Source organism: Bos indicus x Bos taurus, chromosome 16 (genome assembly GCF_003369695.1).
Source record: "Bos indicus x Bos taurus breed Angus x Brahman F1 hybrid chromosome 16, Bos_hybrid_MaternalHap_v2.0, whole genome shotgun sequence".
Taxonomy (NCBI): Eukaryota; Metazoa; Chordata; class Mammalia; order Artiodactyla; family Bovidae; genus Bos; species Bos indicus x Bos taurus.
In genome coordinates this window covers 16,931,562-16,950,784 of record NC_040091.1, presented here as the reverse complement: position 1 = coordinate 16,950,784, position 19,223 = coordinate 16,931,562, and the positions used below count along the sequence as shown (strand labels likewise).

Below are 19,223 nucleotides of genomic sequence, written 5' to 3'. Positions count from 1 at the left end.
AGGCACTACAGACTGAGGAACTGGCATAGAACTTCTCTGTGCAGGTGGCTGATAAGTGTGTGCATGAAATTGTTATGTGTGTGTGTTGACAGAAACCATGTAATCTCTGGTCTAGAAAAGTTTAATTCTCATAGGGAATCTCAGTGCTATTTCCTGGAGCCCTGATGCCGATGGAGGGGTACAGTGTCAGCCAAATGTTCACTAGTTCCTGCAGCTCAAGAATCTTTTTCCTTAAATTTTTATATATTTATTTTGGATGTGCAGAGTCTTCATTGCTGGGTGGGTTTTTCTCTATTTGCAGCAAGTGGGGCCTTCTCTCTAGTTGCTGTGCACGGGCTTCTCATTGCAGTGTCTTCTCTTGTTGGGGAGCATGGCTCTAGGTGTGTGGTCTCAGTAGTTGCAGCTCCCAGGCTGTAAATCACAGGCTTACCAGTTATGGCTCACCGGCTTAGTTGTTCTGAGGCAAGTAGGATCTTCCCAACCCAGGGATCAAACCCATGTCTCCTGCATTGGCATATGGATTCTTTACCACTGAGCCACCAGGGAAATCTGTAAGAATCTTAATGTTGTGTGATTTAGAACTTGTAGAAGACAGTCTATGGGGCCCAATCTCCCCCTGGTTGAAAGAAAGTCCTTCACTTTGAGTTGCAAAAAAGCAAAATAAAATAAGTATTTTCTGGGGAAAGTATTAGGAAGGTACCTAGACTTTTAGTGTCCTAGAATCTGAGCAAACTTCTCCAGGTCAGATGAGTCTAATCCCCATAGTCTCTTTGGAACAATATATAATATAGAGCTTCTGAGCAATCATCCTTTAATCAAGCTTGCCAGTGCTCTTGGGTCAGAAAGCCTGGGCCTTAAAGAAATATAAAAATATTCACAATTAACTGTTTTTGAAAGCTGGTGACCACAGCAGCAAGAGAGGAGAACATAGTTACAGAGCAAAACTTCGAGGGATGAGACTTCCCAGGTATTTCTTGAATGGCTTGTCAAGCTTTTCAGCCACAGAAATTGCCTTTGTGCTTCATCCCATTCCTTTAATATTGTTTTCTTCTCTCTCTTATTTTATCTCTCTCCCTTAAATATTTCTGGGCTTCCCTGGGGGCTCAGACAGTAAAGAATCTGCCTGCAATGCAGGAGACCTGGATTCAGTCCCTGGGTTGGGAAGATCCCTCGGAGAAGGGGATGGCTACTCACGCCAGGATTCTTGCCTAAGAATCTTTGGGAAATCCCATGGACAGAGGAGCCTGGCAGGCCACACTCCGTGGGGTTGCAATGAGTCAGATATGACTGAGCTACTAATACTTAAATATTTCTCTTTGCCATTGCATGTCCATAAAATACTCATTTCATCTGCTGTCAAGTTTGTTTTTGCTTCATCACTACACAGAAAATGTATCCTTTGCCTTCCACTCCTTGAGCCAAACTACTGGCTCTACATTTTCACATCCTCTGAGGGGGATCTTCAACCATGGACAGCTTCTGAAATGCCATGATCTAATTTTCTGATGTGACTCAGAGAGAAGGGAGAAACTGACACGGGGCATCAGAGAAAAGGGCCAGTCAGAGGGTACAGAGAGCTTTGCTGTTCAAAGAGGAGCCCACATACAAGCAGCATTGGCATCATGTTATTAGAAATGCTGATTCTTTGGCCTCACTCCAGACTCACTCAAATAGAGTCTTTGTTTTAACCAGATTCTCGAGATATCCCTGGTGATTTTGGAAGAGTCTGTATCAAGGAATGAAACACTGATGGGAAACCACAAGAGCCTTAGAAAACCTCCTTGGCCTCAGGGGAAAAATGGTATCAAAGATGCAACGAAGGCACTTTACTGGTGGTCCAGTTGAGACTCTATGCTTCCAATGCAGGGAACACCGGTTTGTTCCCTGGTCAAGGAACTAAGATCCCACATGCCACAGGGCATGGCAAAAAAGAAAAAAGAAGGATGTAAGGAAGGCCACTATGGGTGTAATTGGCAGTAGAAATTTTGCTAAGTCCCTGACTATTTGACTTATTAGGCGTGGCTATCATGATGTAGTCATAGGAAGCAGAAATCCTAAATTTTCTTCTGAGTTTTATCCTCATATGGTAGATGTCACTCACTGAGAAGTTGATTAAATCAAATCATATCAAATATAATGTTGTTGCTATATATAGGAACATTACACCTTACTGTGGGACCTGGACATCTGCTGTGGGTGAATTTTGATTGATGTGAGCAATAACATGAGGATAAACCAATACCCAGCATCCAATGTGGAATATTTGGCTTCATTATTCCTGGACTCTTTGATTGTGAAAGGATTTAATGTTGTCTCAGCTTGGGCATCTGGTCCTATCACTTCATGGCAAATAGAAGGGGAAACAATGGAAACAGTGACAGAATTCATTTTCTTGGACTCCAGAATCACTGTGGAGAGTGTCTGCAGCCATGAAATTAAAAGATGCTTTCTCCTTGGAAGAAAAGCTATAACAAACCTAAACAGCATATTAAAAAGCAGAGACATCAATTTGCACGTATGTCTATCTAGTCAGAGCTGTGGTTTTTCCAGTAGTCATGTATGGATATGACAGTTGGACCATAAAGAAGGCTCAGTGCCAAAGAATTGATGCTTCAAACTGTGGTACTGGAGAAGACTCTTGAGATTCCCTTGGACAGCAAGGAACCCAACCAGTCAATCCTAAAGGAAATCAACCCTGAATGTTCATTGGAAGGACTGATGCTTAAGCTGCAATATTTAGCCACCTGATGTAAAGAGACCACTCGTTGGGAAAGACCTTGACTCTGGGAAAGATTGAGGGCAAGAGGAGAAGGGGGCTACACAGGATGAGATGGTTGGATGGCATCACTGACTCAATGGACATGAGTTTGCGCAAACTCCAGGAGATACTGAAGGACAGGGAACACTGGCATGCTGCAATCTGTGAGGTGGCAAAGAGTCGGACGTGATTTAGCAACTGAGCAACAGCTTGGGCGCTTCCATTACGACCTAAGGATGCTGTCTGGCATGTTTATATATGCAGCAACAATATTCAAGCTCCACAGAAGGTTATTGAACTTGCCAGTCAGTTGAATTTCGTTCCTGTTGATTTGGAATCACAGCAATTGCAAATTTACTCCTGTGACTATTTACCTTCTGGAGAGGGCCAGTGGTGGTAGCCATAAGCTGGCCCTGTTTTTCTTCCTTTATTATTGGGTCCTAAATGTGATTCATCCATGTGCTAGAAACCAGTAGAGTGACTTTTATAAGATTTCTGATGAGACTGTGAATAAAACTTTGCCCATAGATACAATTACTTTGTGGTCTCTGATCTACCCAGCAGATCTGGCAGCTGTTTATCAGGTTTATTATGGCACCAATATAGAAACTTTCCACTTTGGTTATAGACCTGCTTACAGTGTAGAGAACAGCTTGAATTACTAAGCTTTTACTTCACTTTGATTCATGTTGCCTACAGCCTCTGCTTACCAGTGAGAAGGTTATAGAGATACTTCTTTTTCAACATGGCTTATCAGCAGGCATGAGATGTACTTGATATTCATCTGATGCTTCCTTGGTAGCTCACATGGTAAAGAATCTGCCTGCAATGCAGGAGGTCCGGGTTCAATTCTTGGGTCGGGAAGATCCCCTGGAGTGGGAAATGTCAACCTATTCCAGTGTTCTTGCCTGGAGAATTCCATGGACAGAGGAGCCTTGCGGGCTACAGTCCATGGAGTTACAAAGAGTTGGACATGTTGAGCAATTAACACACACAGTAAAATACTTGATTAGTATAGTTAGTAAAATATAAGGTTTAAAGAATCCATCTGCCAATGCAGGAGACACAAGAGATGTGGATTTGATCCCTGGGTGGTGAAGATCTTCTGGAGTAGGAAATGGCAACTCTGGATTTGCCTGGAAAATCTCCTGGATAGAGAAGCCTGCCTGGCTACAGTCCTTAGGGTTGCAAAAGAGTCAGACATGACTGAGCAACTGAACACACACACACACACAAGATTTAAAATACTGTAAAACTTTACATACCTTATAATAGAAATTTTGGTATGTTTAGGGAGGGAAAAGAATTGTTCTTTAAGTAATGTTTCTGCATAAGAATTATGTAGCTAATTCAAAACTATCTAGAGTAAAAGCTGCTCCTATCCATTTCTTTGCAGATTTATAACAGAGAAGTGAACAAGAAAAAAGAAATGAAAAAGGCCAGTCACCATAAGGTGGCTATATTTTATAATGTTGCATTTCATCAAAAGAATGTTTTTTCTTTCCCTTTAAAGAAGTTTTGATCAATTGCTTAGAATATCGTGGGCATCTCTATACCTCCCAAACATAATAACCATTCAATGAAAATGATGAATTAGTCATAAAGCCAAGACCACAAAGTCATTACTATTAAAAAATTGACAAAGTGCATCATGTTTAAAAATAAAAGGCTATTGTAAAGTATTATTAATAAAAGTACTCTTACTTATCAAATTTGAGTGGTAGTTTTAACAAGTTATTTTCCACAAAAGCTTTAACAGGATGAATGGATTTATAACACTGTCAGATACAAGTAAGAACAACTTGGAAATAACTGACCAAAAAAAATCCCAAGAGACTTTTATCCATTCATCCTCACCACCACAGATATTATCTGACAGCACATCTAGTCTCTCTGATGTTCAGTACAAGAGATTACACATCTGACACTGTATTTTTATAGGTAAATACAAGAGTTCCTTGTTATAAAATGGCCTCAAGAAATTTATAATATTTTGGCATCACTTTCAAGAAGAAACAAGACTTCAAAAATATAAGTAACTACAACTATACACATTCTTCCACTCTCCTGCCTCTTGCTGTAGAATTTGTAAAAACTAAAATACAGGATACTTTTTATCCTGTTGTGGCTGTTTATAGTTTATGTGTATGATAACACTGGGAAAAAATGTTAAATGACCTTATGATAGTATGAAAATATATTTCATTTATGATTCCCCTCCCCAAAAGCTTTAGATTGATTTTTAATATTTGAATGCACTCAAACCTCAATTAATGCATTCTTTTTGTCAAATACAGCTTTGGAAATATGGTGGTTCCATGGACCCACCATATTTCCAAAACTGTATTTGACAGAAAAAATGCATTAATTGAGGATTTTTTGAGTGTATTCAAATATTAAAAATCAATCTAAAGCTTTTGGGGAGGGGAATCATAAATGAAATATATTTTTATAGCTCACTTGGTAAAGAATCCTTCTGCAATGCAGGAGACCCCTGTTCAATTCCTGGCTCAGGAAGATCCCCTGGAGAAGGGACATGCTACCCACTCCAGTATTCTTGGACTTCCCTGATGGCTCAGCTGGTAAAGAATCCATCTGCAATGTGGAAAACCTGGGTTTGATTGCTGAGTTGGGAAGATCTCCTGGAGAAGGGAAAGAAAGGCAACCCACTCCAGTATTCTGGCCTGGAGAATTCCATGAACTGTATAGTCCATAGGGTTGCAAAGAGTTGGACATGACTGAGCAACTTTCACTTTAACTTTCAAAGCTGTTTGTTGGTTTTATTAGTTTGTTACCTAATAAATAGAAACAGTAGTATATTTCAGAGGGAGGGAGGGGTGAAGAGAGTGAGAAATTGAGAGACCTATTGTTGGAAGTGTTGATGTTGCAGTTCAAGTCTGGAATCATCCTGGAAACAGAATTCTGTCTTCCTCAAGAAAGCTTAATTTTTTAAAAGAACTTCAACTAAATAGAAGAGGTCGATCCACATTATGAAGGGTAATTTGCTCTTTACAAAGTCTTTTGATTTAAATTTTAATCTCATCTAAAAGTACCTTTGATGTGATCTGGACTGGTCTTTGATCAAATATCTTGGTACCATGGCTTAGTAAAGTTAATATATAAAATTAACAATCATAACTCTGTGCACATGGCAAACCCTTGGAAGATACTCAACATCAGCCATTCAAGAAATACAAATTAAAAGCACAATTAAATATAACTATACTCCTTTCTTATCAGAATGGCTAATTTTTTAAAACAGTGATACAAAATGTGATCAGGATGCAAAAAATCAGGTCATTTTTACGTCAGACATGAGAATGTAAAGTGGCATAGCCACCATGGAAAGTAATTTTACACTTTCTTAAAACTGAACATAAAACTAACATGTGTTATGCCATGGCACATTTATCCCAGATAAATGAAAACTTATATTTCATACAAAATTGTTTCATAAATATTTATAGCATGTTTATTTGTAATGGCCAAAGTCTGGAATCACCTCAGCAAACTAGCAGGTAAACAAACTGGTCCTTCAACAAGTGAATGAGTAAACTAACAGAAATACATACCTTCAACAGTGTGATAGATACAAAACTCATGATACATCTTCATAGAATTATGCTACATTACAATAATTCTAAATACATACTGTATTATTCCATTTACACATAACATTTCCTAAAATGATGAAATTATGGTATGGAGAGGAGATTACAGTTTTCCAAGGCCTAAGGAAGGAGTAGGAGCAGATGGGAAGTGAGGTAGCCACAGGGATCCTTGTGGTGATAGAAGTGTTCTCTACATTTTTAAAGCACTGTCAGTATCCTGGTTGTAGTGTTGTACTGGGTTGGCCAAGAAATCCATTCAGGTTTTTCCATTACATCTGATAGAAAAGCCCATATAACTTTTTGACAAACTCAGTATTGTAGTCTTGCAGGATGATACCGTCTTGTAAAGTGGTAGGAAATATCTCTTTCTTATTACAACTGAATGTGAATCACATTAATTAATTTAATTAATTCACATTTAATTAAATTAATGTTTAATTAAAAAATCAGGAAGAGTAATGAAGGTCTGCCTTAACAGGAAATAAAATTAATTGCAAAAGCAATTTGTGAGACATATCTATATGTATTGATATAGAAACCATATATTACAACCTATTAACAAATAATTTGTGTAGAATAAAAAGCAGAAACTCCTGACTCCATATACATTATACTTTTCATTTCATTTTATTTTTTTTTAATTTTATTTTTAAACTTTACAATATTGTATTAGTTTTGCCAAATATCGAAATGAATCCGCCACAGGTATACTTTTCATTTTAGAAAAGTAAAATATATGATAGTATTTTGAAAGTTTGCTACAAGTTTACACCCAAAACTGTAGGAGATAATAACTTTAGTGAAAAGAGTTTTTTGTGAGTAAGTTTATGTTTTGTGTTTTTTTGCAAGCAGGTCTATGTTTTGCATAAAACAAGGTCCAAGAGATGATACATATCTATGATTCTTTCATTTGTATGTGTCTTTGGTTGGTTGGTTTATTGTTGTTGTTGTTTACTCGCTAAGTCATGTCTGATTCCTTGAGACCTTATGGACTGCAGCACTCCAGTCTTCCCAGTCTTTCCCTATCTCCTGCCATTATCTCAAACGCATGTCCATTGAGTCAGTGATGTCATCCAACCATCTCATCCTTTGTCAGACCTTTCTACTGCTGCCCTCAATCTTTCCCAGCATCAGAGTCTTTTCCAATGAGTTAGGTCTTTGCATCAGGCAGCCAAGGCATTGGAGCTTCAGCTTCAGCATCAGCCTTTCTAATGAATATTCAAGGTTGACTTCCTTTAGTTGATTGGTAGTTTGGGTTTTGATGTTGTACATCTTTGCAAGCTATCAAATGGTGATCTGCTCAGTCTCTCTTTCTGGAGCAGCCAGTTTGGTCACCTGAGCCAGAGACCAAGGAGTCAGATTATTTTCTTGTTTTCTTTCTTGGCTCTTATTTGCATAGTCCCACCCTTATTCCTAACTTATTTACCATTGAGTATTGATGGGAAGAAATGTATGTCTTGTACCTTGAGTTCACATTGCCTGATGCAGGCCAGATTTCCCAGGCTGCTAAGAAATCCTTCAGACACAGACTAAACTAATAACTAAGTAGTAGTTTGATCTCACTGTTAGCAGTTTTCCTTGAATGGCAAAAGTTTTGCTTTTTAACTTAAACATAGACCCTAAGAAATCTATCATTCCCAGAAGCAAATTATGATTAGAATTTTGACTCCATTTTTTATATTTTAAACTGCTGGCATCTTTGCAGCCTCATCCCTCCTCCTTTTGCTTTCATCCTATTATTTGAGAAGGCCAATAAGAAAGCTAGAGAGCTCTCTCTTTTGGTGGTGATGGGAACTTCAAACCATGAAATTCCAGGAACCCTAACCACAGTAACTCCTCCAGTCATTTGCTTCTCAGCTTTGCTAACTAATTTTATGATCAGCTTAGGAGCACTTTACTTTGTCCATTATGTAAGGAAGAAACCTTTCATGTGTCCCCTTAGTGAGAGTACAAGATCATAAGTTTTGATATCCAAACCATTATTTCCATGGGGAGTTGATCTTGCTTCCAAGGGGCAACCACAAGACAATTGACACAGAGGACACAGTAGTTGAACAGTCTTCACCTAGACCAGAATCTGTCTGTTTTGCTCTGGGCTTGCTAACTGACTGTGTTGTCTGATCATGAATGTTCTTTGAGATGCCACCTACAAGTTATGTGGTACTTTGCATTGTGTGGTTTTGTGTTGGGCTGTGCTGCACTTACTGAGTCCTACTGAGCTTCTGCTATAGACTTAACCAACATTTGTTGAAAGTTTTTGTAATTGGTTTTTAGAGAGAGCAGTGTGGGATCGGGCCTGTCTTAAGGTGACCCTGGGTGAAGTGTTTTGTCCTAGACCTCTTTGTTGGGTTGAGAAATTAAAATACACTTGCAACTTGCAAGAAAAGCTATGACGAACCTAGACAGTGCATAAAAAAAGCAGACACAATAAGACCTCTATATTTGCTGTCTACAAGAGACCCACCTCAAACCAAGGGACACACACAGACTGACAGTGAAGGGCTGGAAAAAGATATTTGATGCAAACGGAGACCAAAAGAAAGCAGGAGTAGCAATGCTCATATCAGATAAAATAGACTTTGAAATAAAGATTGTGAAAAGAGACAAAGAAGGATAGTACATAATGATCAAAGGATCAATCCAAGAAGGAGATATAACAATTATAAATATATATTCACCTAACATAGGAGCACTTCAATACATAAGGAAAATGCTAACAAGTATGAAAGGGGAGATTAACAGTAACACAATAAATAATAGTGGGAGACTTTAATACCCCACTCACCCCTATGACAACCAAACAGAAAATTGGCAAGAAAACACAAGCTTTAAATGATACAATGGACCAGTTAGACCTAATTGATATCTATAGGACCTTTCACCCCAAAACAATGAATTTCACCTTTTTCTCAAGTGCACACAGAACATTCTCCAGTATAGATCACATCCTGGGCCATAAATCTATCATTGGTAAATTCAACAAAATTGAAATCATTTCAAACATCTTTTATGATCACAATGCAGTGAAATTCAATGTCAACTACAGGGAAAAAAAGTTATTAAAAATACAAATGTATGGAGGCTAAACAACACACTTCTGAATAACCAACAGATCATGGAAGAAATCAAAAAGGAAATCAAAATATGCACTAAAGACAAATGAAAATTAAAACATAACAACCCAAATCCTATGAGATTCAGTATAAGCAGTGCTAAAAGGAAGGTTCATAGCAGTAAAATCTTACCTCAAGAAACAAGAGAAAAAATCAAATAACCTAACTTTACACCTAAAGCAACTAGAAAAAGAAGAAACAAAGAGCACCAGAATTAGTAGAAGGAAAGAAATCATAAAAATTGGAGCAGAAATAAATGAAAAAGAAACAAAGGAGAATATAGCAAAAATCAACAAAACTAAAAGCTTGTTCTTTGATAAAGTAAATAAAATAGACAAAAAATTAGCAGACTCATCAAGAAAAAAAAAAGAATCAAATCAACAAACTTAGAAATGAAAATGTAGAAATCACAACAGACAACACAGAAATACAAAGGATTATAAGAGACTACTATCAGAAACTATATGCCAATAAAATGGGCAACTTGGAAGAACAGATGGATTCTTAGAAAAGTATAACCTTCCAAAACTGAAATAGCAAGAAACAGAAAATCTTAACAGACCCATTACAAGCATGGAAATTGAAGCTGTAACAAAAATCTTCCAACAACAAAAAAAAGCCCAGGACTGATGGCTTCACAGGTGAAGTCTACCAAAAATTTAGAGAAGAGCTAACACCTATCCTACTCAAACTCTTCCAGAAAATCACAGAGGAAGGTAAACTCCCAAACTCATTTGATGAGGCCACCATCACCCTAATATCAAAACCAGACAAAGATGCAAAAAAAAAGAAAGAAAGAAAACTACAGGCCAATATCACTGATGAACATAGATGCAAAAATCCTCAACAAAATTCTAGCAAACACAATCCAACAGCATAATAAAAAGATCATACATCATGATCAAGTGGGTTTTTTTCCCAGGGAATGCAAGGATTATTCAGTATTCTCAAATCAATCAATGTGATATACCATATTAACAAATTGAAAGATTAAAACCATACGATTATCTCAATAGATGCAGAGAAAGACTTTGAAAAAATTCAACACCCATTCATGACAAAAACTCTCCACTAAGCAGGCATAAAAGAGAACATATCTCAACATAGTAAAAGCCATATATTATAAACCTACAGTAAATATTATCCTCAATGGCAAAAAATTGAAAGCAATTTGCTTAAAGTCAGGAACAAGACAAGGGTGCCCACTCTCACCACTACTATTCAACATAGTTTTGGAATTTTTAGCCACAACAATCAAAGAAGAAAAAGAAATAAAAAGAGCTCAGATTGGAAAAAGAAGAAGTAAAACTCTCACTGTTTGCAGGTGACATGATCCTGTACCTAGAAAACCCTAAAGACACCACCAGATAATTACTAGAGCTAATTAGTAAACATAGTAAAATTTTAGGATATAAAGTAAATACACAGAAATCCTTTGCATTCCTATACACTAACAATGAGAAAACATTAAATTAAAGAAAAATTAAGGAAGCGATCCCATTCACCATTGTGACAAAGAGAATAAAATACTTAGGAAGAAATTTACCTAAAGAAAACTATAAAACTATAGTTTTATAGTTTTATAAAACTATAAAAGCTGGGAAAACTATAAAACACTAATAAAAAAGGAATCAAAGATGACACAAATAGATGGAGAAATATACCATGTTCATGTATTGGAAGAATCAATACAGTGAAAATGAGTGTACTACACAAAGCAATCTATAGATTCAATACAACCCCTATTAAGCTACTAATGGTATTTTTCAAACTAGAACAAATAATTTCACAATTTGTATGGAAATACAAAAAACCTTGAATAGTAAAAGCAATCTTGAGAAAGAAGAATGGAGCTGGAGGAATCAACGTGCCTGACTTCAGACTATACTACAAAGCTACAGTCATCAAGACAGTATGGTATTGACACAACGACAGAAATATAGATCAATAGGACAAAATAGAAAACCTAGAGATGAATCCACCTATGGAAAACTTATCTCTGACAAAGGAGGCAAAAATATACAATGGAGAAAAGACAATCTCTTTAACAAATCATGCTGGGAAAACTGGTCAACCACCTGTAAAAGAATGACAATAGAACACTCAATATCATACACAAAAATAAACTTAAAATGGATTAAAGATCTAAATATACGACCAGAAACTCTAAAACTCCTAGAGGAAAACATAGGCAGAACACTCTCTGACATAAATCACAAGATCCTCTATTACCCACCCCACCCCCACCCCCAGAGTAATGGAAATAAAAACAAAAATAAACAAATAGGACCTAATTAAATTTAAAAAGCTTTGGCACAGTGAAGGGTACTATAAGCAAACTGAAAAGACAGACTTCAGAATGAGAGAAAATAATAGCAAACTAAGCAACTGACAAAGAATTAATCTCAAAAATATACAAGTAACTCATGCAGCTCAATATCAGAAAAATAAATGACCCAATCACAAAATGGGCCAAAAAACTAAACACATATTTGCCAAAGAAGACATGCAGATGGCTAACAAACAAATGAAAAGATGCTCAACATAATTCATTATCAGAGAAATGCAAATCAAAACCATAATGAGGTACCATCTCATACTCGTCAGAATGGCCCTACAAAGCTCTATCAAAAACCTCTACAAAAAATGCTGGAGAGAGTGTGGAGAAAATGGAACCCTCTTACACTGTTTGTGGGAATTCAAACTGGTACAGCCACTATGTGGAGATTCCTTAAAAAACTGGAAATATAACTGCCATGTGACCCAGCAATCCCACTATTGAGCATACACACCAAAGGAACCAGAATTGGAAGAGACACATGTACCCCAATGTTCATTTCAGTACTGTTTACAGTAGCTAGGGCATGGAAGCAAACTAGATATCCATCTGAATATGAATGGATAAGAAAACTGTGGTACATATACACAATGGAATATTACTCAGCTATTGAAAAGAATGCATTTGAATCAATTCTAATGAGGTAGATGAAACTGGAGCCTATTATACAGAGTGAAGTAAGTCAGAAAAAAAAACAATACAGTATATTAATGTATATATAAGGAATTTAGAAAAATGGTAACAACAACCCTATATGCAAGACAGCAAAAGAGGCACAGATATAAAGTGCAGACTTTTGGACTCTGTGGAGAAGCTGCCTCTTGAGAAATTTGTATGCAGGTCAGGAAGCAACAGTTGGAACTGGACATGGAACAGCAGACTGGTTCCAAATAGGAAAAGGAGTACGTCAAGGCTATATATTGTCACCCTGTGTATTTAACTTATATGCAGAGTACATCATGAGAAATGCTGGACTGGAAGAAACACAAGCTGGAGTAAAGATTGCTGGGAGAAATATCAATAACCTCAGATATGCAGATGACACCACCCTTATGACAGAAAGTGAAGAGGAACTCAAAAGCCTCTTGATGAAAGTGAAAGCGGAGAGTGAAAAAGTTGGCTTAAAGCTCAACATTCAGAAGACGAAGATCATGACATCGGGTCCCATCACTTCATGGGAAATAGATGGGGAAACAGTGGAAACAGTGTCAGACTTTATTTTTCTGGGCTCCAAAATCACTGCAGATGCTGACAGCAGCCATGAAACTAAAAGACGCTTACTCCTTGGAAGGAAAGTTATGACCAACCTAGATAGCATATTCAAAAGCAGAGACATTACTTTGCCAACAAAGCTTCGTCTAGTCAAGGCTATGGTTTTTCCTGTGGTCATGTATGGATGTGAGAGTTGGACTGTGAAGAAGGCTGAGCACCGAAGATTTGATGCTTTTGAACTGTGGTGTTGAAGAAGACTCTTGAGAGTCCTTTGGACTGCAAGGAGATCCAACCAGTCCATTCTGAAGGAGATCAGCCCTGGGATTTCTTTGGAAGGAATGATGCTAAAGCTGAAACTCCAGTACTTTGGCCACCTCATGGGAAGAGTTGACTCATTGGAAAAGACTCTGATGCTGGGAGGGATTGGGGGCAAGAGGATAAGAGGACGACAGAGGATGAGATGGCTGGATGGCATCACTGACTTGATGGATGTGAGTCTGAGTGAACTCCGCGAGTTGGTGATGGACAGGGAGGCCTGGTGTGCTGTGATTCATGGGGTCGTAAAGAGTTGGACACGACTGAGTGACTGATCTGATCTGATCTGGAGAAGCTGAAGGTAGGATGATTTGAGAGAATAGCATTGAAACATGTGTATTACCATATGTGAAATTGATGACCAATCCAAGTATGATACATTAAACAGGGCACTCTAAGCTGGTGCTCTGGGACAGCCCAGAGGGATGGGATGGGGAGGGACGTGGGGAGGGGGTTTGGGATGGTTGGACACATGTATACCCATGGCTGATTCATGTCAATGTACGGCAAAAATCACCACAATATTGTAAAGTAATTAGCCTTCAATTAAAATAATATTTTAAAAAAGCAGAGACATCACTTTGCCAACACAAGTCCATCTAGTCAAAGCTATGGTTTTTCCAGTAGTCATGTACAGATATGAGCTTAGACTATGAAAAAAGCTGAGCACTGAAGCATTGATGCTTTCAAATTGTGGTGCTAGAGAGGACTCTTGAGGGTTCCTCGAACAGCAGGGAGATCAAACCAGTCAAATCAGTCCTGAATATTTATTTATTGGAAGGACTGATCCTGAAGCTGAAGCTCCAAAACTTTGGCCACCTGATGTGAAGAGGTGACTCATTGGAAAAGTCCCTGATGCTAGGACACATTGAGGGCAAAAGGAGAAGGGGACGGCTGAGGGTGAGATGGTTAGATAGCATCATCAACTCAATGGACATGAATTTGAGCATACTGTAGAAGATAGTAAAGGACAGATGTGGCTGGCATGCTACAGTCCATAAGGCCACAAAGAATCAGACATGACTTATTGCCTCCACAACAACAAACCTGGGCACTTAGAATGCCCAGGAACACCCTCTTACCCAATACAATCCAATATAGAATCAAACAAGGCCTAAACTAATTAAGTTCCATCATAGACTCATACTTATGGAGGGGGCCATTGTGCCTGCTTTCTTTTCCCTTAGCAACCCAATTTGGTCATTGCTCCATCTTGATAAAAGATGACTGGCTCCCAGGAATAGATGACTGCAAATTTACATCCATTACACCCCTTATTAAGTTTCCTATACACAACATTGGGCTTTTCATGTGGTTCAGTTTTAAAGAATCTGCCTGCCAATGCAAGAGACACAGGAGATATGGGTTAAGTCCTTGGGTCAGAAAGATCTGCTGGAGGAGGAAATGACAACCCACTTCAGTATTCTTGCCTGGAAAATCCCATGGACAGAGGAATCTGGTGGGCTACAGTCCTGGGATCACAAAGAGCATGACATTTTGCTCTTTGCATGACTGAGCAACTGAGCAGGCATGCATACATGGTATTATAGAAATTATTGACTTTATCCAATCGGTGACTAGAAAATAATTTTCTATTTCATCTTCCTTCTATGTTCTATTCAGTGCCTATTTCAACAGCCTCTCTTCACATTGTTTTCTTCACTTTCTATGAGACTATATATATATATATATATATATATATATATATATACACACACATATATATATATATATTTTTTTTTTTTACCGAGATCTGGGTAAATTACAATTCTGCCATTGTACACATGCTTTGCAGTCAAGAACCTAACCATATTCATTATTTTCTCAGAATACAGATACAACAATATTTTGAAGTCATCCTTCTCAGAAATTTAACACACTCATTCTAGATATACACCCATTCACAAAGGAGCATGTGCACATACACACACACTCTCACTGAGTGATGAGACATTGCTCAGCCCTAGTACAAGGCCCTGTCACTTTGATTAATTTCTGGACATGATATAGTCAAATCAGTGTTGCTCTCTTTGACACTTAACACCTCTATCCACCATTTTCAGCATGTGCAATGTTAAAACGAATCCAACATCTTTGGGGGCTAGAAAAAAAAAAATTGGTTGCTAGAGGCAACATGTTACTTATTTACAAATTTTTCCTAAAGTAATATATGCTGCTGCAGTGATCCCATTGTGAATGGCCTCCCACTCACCAACAGAAAGGCTCAGAATCTACCCAGATTATAATACAAACAGGCACATTCTTTAAGATACACAAGAGATTCCTTAACTTTAGAAACTTTAGCAATGTCTATTCAAGTCTTTGTTTAGTTTTTACTAGATTATTTGAGATTTTCTTTCTTTCTTTCTTTCTTTCTTTTTTTTTTTTATGGCATTGTAAGAGTCATAGGGTCGCAAAAAGTCAAACACTACTGAGTGACTGAACTGAACTGAAAGAGTCCCCACATATTTTGAATACCAATCTCTCATCAAATACATTGTTTTCGTATTCAGTACAGATCTTTTACTCTGTTGATTGGTTCCTTTGCCATGTAATCATTTTAATTTGATGTAGCCTTTTTTGTCAAAATTTGCCTTTGTTGCTTGATCAATGGAACAGAATACAGAGACAAGAAATAAAGTAAACCCACATGCATATGATCAAGTGATCTTAGACAGGATTGTCAAGAATACAAAATGGAGTGTCTTTTTTCCCCCCTCTTTCTGACTTATTTCAAAAACCAGTGATTAAGAGAAGAAATTTAAAAGCATGGAGGAGAAAAAAACAGTGCATTTAGGGAAATAAAGATAAGAATGAATGCTGGTCCAAATTGAGGTGTTCTATAAGGTTAAATGTACACTGAACTTAGTATAAAAATGTAGTCTTGGTAATAATTGTTTATGTTGATTACATGTTCAAGTAATATTTTAGAGATATTAGGTTAAATGTAATATTTTTCTAAAAGAATATACAATGGAGAAAAAATAGTGTTGTCAACAAACTGGGGCTTCCGTGGTGGCTCAGTTGGTGAAGAATCTGACTGTAGAGCAGGAGACCTGGGTTTGATCCCTGGTCAGGAATTCAACAAATTATGTTGAGAAAACGGGATATTCACATGAAAAAGAATAAAACTACCAGTTTACATCCTACACGACACTCAAAATGAATTAAATATTTCAATGTAAGACCTGAAATTGCAAAACACTTAGAATTAAAAATAGGGGAAAAGTTTCATGATATTGGGCTTGGCAGTGATTTTTTTTTTTTTTGGATATCACAACAAAAACATAAGCAACAAAAGTAAAATTAGTGTCATATGTTTTTTAAAATTCATTTTTTTTTGACATTTTAGGTATATAATATAATTGGGCATTAACCAAAAAATGGTATCATAATTGACTAATTTATATGGTACTGTGTTCTGTATCTGTTTATGTGTTGTGATGACATATCATTTATTATTACAGTTGCTAGAATACTCCATGATATTCTGGTGATAAGATGACACGATAGGCAGAGTAAACCTGGGAATATGTTTATGTACATGGCAAAGGGATTTTGCATATATAATTAAGTGAGTGACCTAAAGATGGAGACATTATTTTGAATTATTCTGATGAGCCCCATGTAATTATAAGTTTCTTATAGAAGAGCAACAGGAAGGTGAGAGTAATAGAAATGGGAAAAGCCTTTAGGATGCAGAAAAACTGGGAGATAGATTCTCCCCTACTGCCTTCAGAAGGAGCAAGCCCTGACAATACCTTGTGTTCTGTCATTCAGTTTTAAGTCACTAAGTTTGTGGCAAGTTAATTATTACAGCAGCAATGGGAAACTAATACCTACAGTAAGTCAAAATCATTTTCATAGTCTAAGAAAATAATTTTCCCATTCTATCACTAGCAAAACAGAAAAAATACATTATACAAATATTTGAGCTCGTGCCCTTGAGTTTTCAGTATTCTTACTTTTATGAGACACTTTTCTTTGCCAAACCTTCTTTTTTCACTTGGCTTCTATTATGCTTTTTTTCATTGATAATTTATTCCTAACAAGATTTTATTATAATAAGTGCCTTGCCTTCCCTTTAGAGATCTAAAAAAGGTCACTAGACGCTTATGGTATGTTTAAGGATTCTTCCTGCAAGTCTCTTTGCAATTACTATTTATTCAGCCAGTGAATGTTTGAGCTTTTCTGTTGATTGATAACTTGCTTTGCTAAAAATATGAGAACAAAACATTCTCCTTTAGGAATATAGCTTAATATTCTACAGATATTACTTTTATAAACCTAATTGCACTATGGTTTACTCTGTATAATTCTAGATTAGCATCCATCACTTCTATACTCATTGATCAAAAAAGCAAGCTTTTCTTTAGAGAAGTTAGAAACAATAATGCAAAGGAACATTTTATTCTTTATAAGACAAAAACACATTGATTATCCTCTCATTCAAATGAATATGCAGAAAGTATGGACTTTTGATGCAAATGTAATGGCAACATTTTCTCTTTTAAGAGTAAAACTTGTTTTCAGGCAGACAAATTGCTTATAGCAGCACTGCTTATTAACATTTTAATGCAATCAACATATGTGATTTAAAATTTTCTAATAGTAATTTTTAAAAAGTAAAAAAGAGAGTGTAAAAATAATTTTAATGATACATTTTATTTGGCCTGTTATGTGCAAAAACTGTCATTTAACAAATAATCTACAGCATATTATCAATATATATATTTTTACAAAGTCTTTTAGCATCTGATGTACATTTTATACTAACAGAGCATTTCCATTTTAACTACCTATATATCAAGTTCTCAGAAACTAAAATATTGGATTACACATGTATGTAGGATTACTAGTTTAAAAATAGACTATTGAACTAAAGAAGAAATGAAGTATCCCTCATAGTCCTAAATGCAGACTTGCATTTAGGACTATGAGGGATAGTCCTATCCCTCATAAAAGAGTCCTAAATGCAGTACTTGGGTGCAGTCTCAAAAATGACAGAATGATCTCTGTTCATTTTGAAGGCACACCATTCAATATCGCAGTAATCCAAGTCTATGTCCTGACCACTAATGCTGAAGAAACTGAAGGTTAATGGTGCTATGAAGACCTACAAAACCTTCTAGAACTAACACCAAAAAAGATGTCCTTTTCATCATAGGGGAATTGAATGCAAAAGTAGAGCTATGAGGGTTACTCCATTTCTTCAAAGGGATTATTGCCCACAGTAGTAGACATAATGGTCATCTGAATTAAATTCTCCCATTCCAGTCCATTTTAGTTCACTGATTCCTAAAATGTTGACGTTCACTCTTGCTATGATTGTTTGACCACTTCCAATTTACCTTGTTCATGGACCTAATATTCCAGTTTCCTAGGCAATATTGTTATTTACAGCATTGAACCAACACCACCACAGTCACATCCATAACTGGGCATTATTTTCATTTTGGCTCCATCTCTTCATTCTTTCAGGAGCTATTTCTTTGCTCTTCTGCAGTAGCATATTGGGCACCTACAGACCTGTGGGGTTCATCTTTCAGTGTCATATATTTTTGCCTTTTCATACTGTTCATGGGATTCTCAAGGCAAAAATACTGCAGTGGTTAGCCATTCCCATCTCCAGTGCACCACGTTTTGTCAGAACTCTCCACCATACCTGTCTGTCTTGGGTGACCCTACACAGCATGGCTCATAGTTTCATTGAGTTAGACAAGGCTGTGATCCACGTGATCAGTTTGGTTAGTTTTCTGTGATTGTGATTTTCATTCTGTCTGCCCTCTTATGGATAAGAGGCTAGTGGAAATTCCCTGATGGGAGGGCCTGGCTGTGGGTCTGGAATCTGGGTCTTGTTCTGATGGGCAGGGCCA

At 37.0% G+C, this 19,223-nt stretch overlaps 1 pseudogene; it reads left to right on the top strand.

Moving 5' to 3' along the window:
• Positions 1–1,749: 1,749 nt before the first annotated feature.
• On the top strand, positions 1,750–3,524 carry LOC113907053 (annotated as a pseudogene).
• The last annotated feature ends 15,699 nt before the right edge of the window (positions 3,525–19,223 follow it).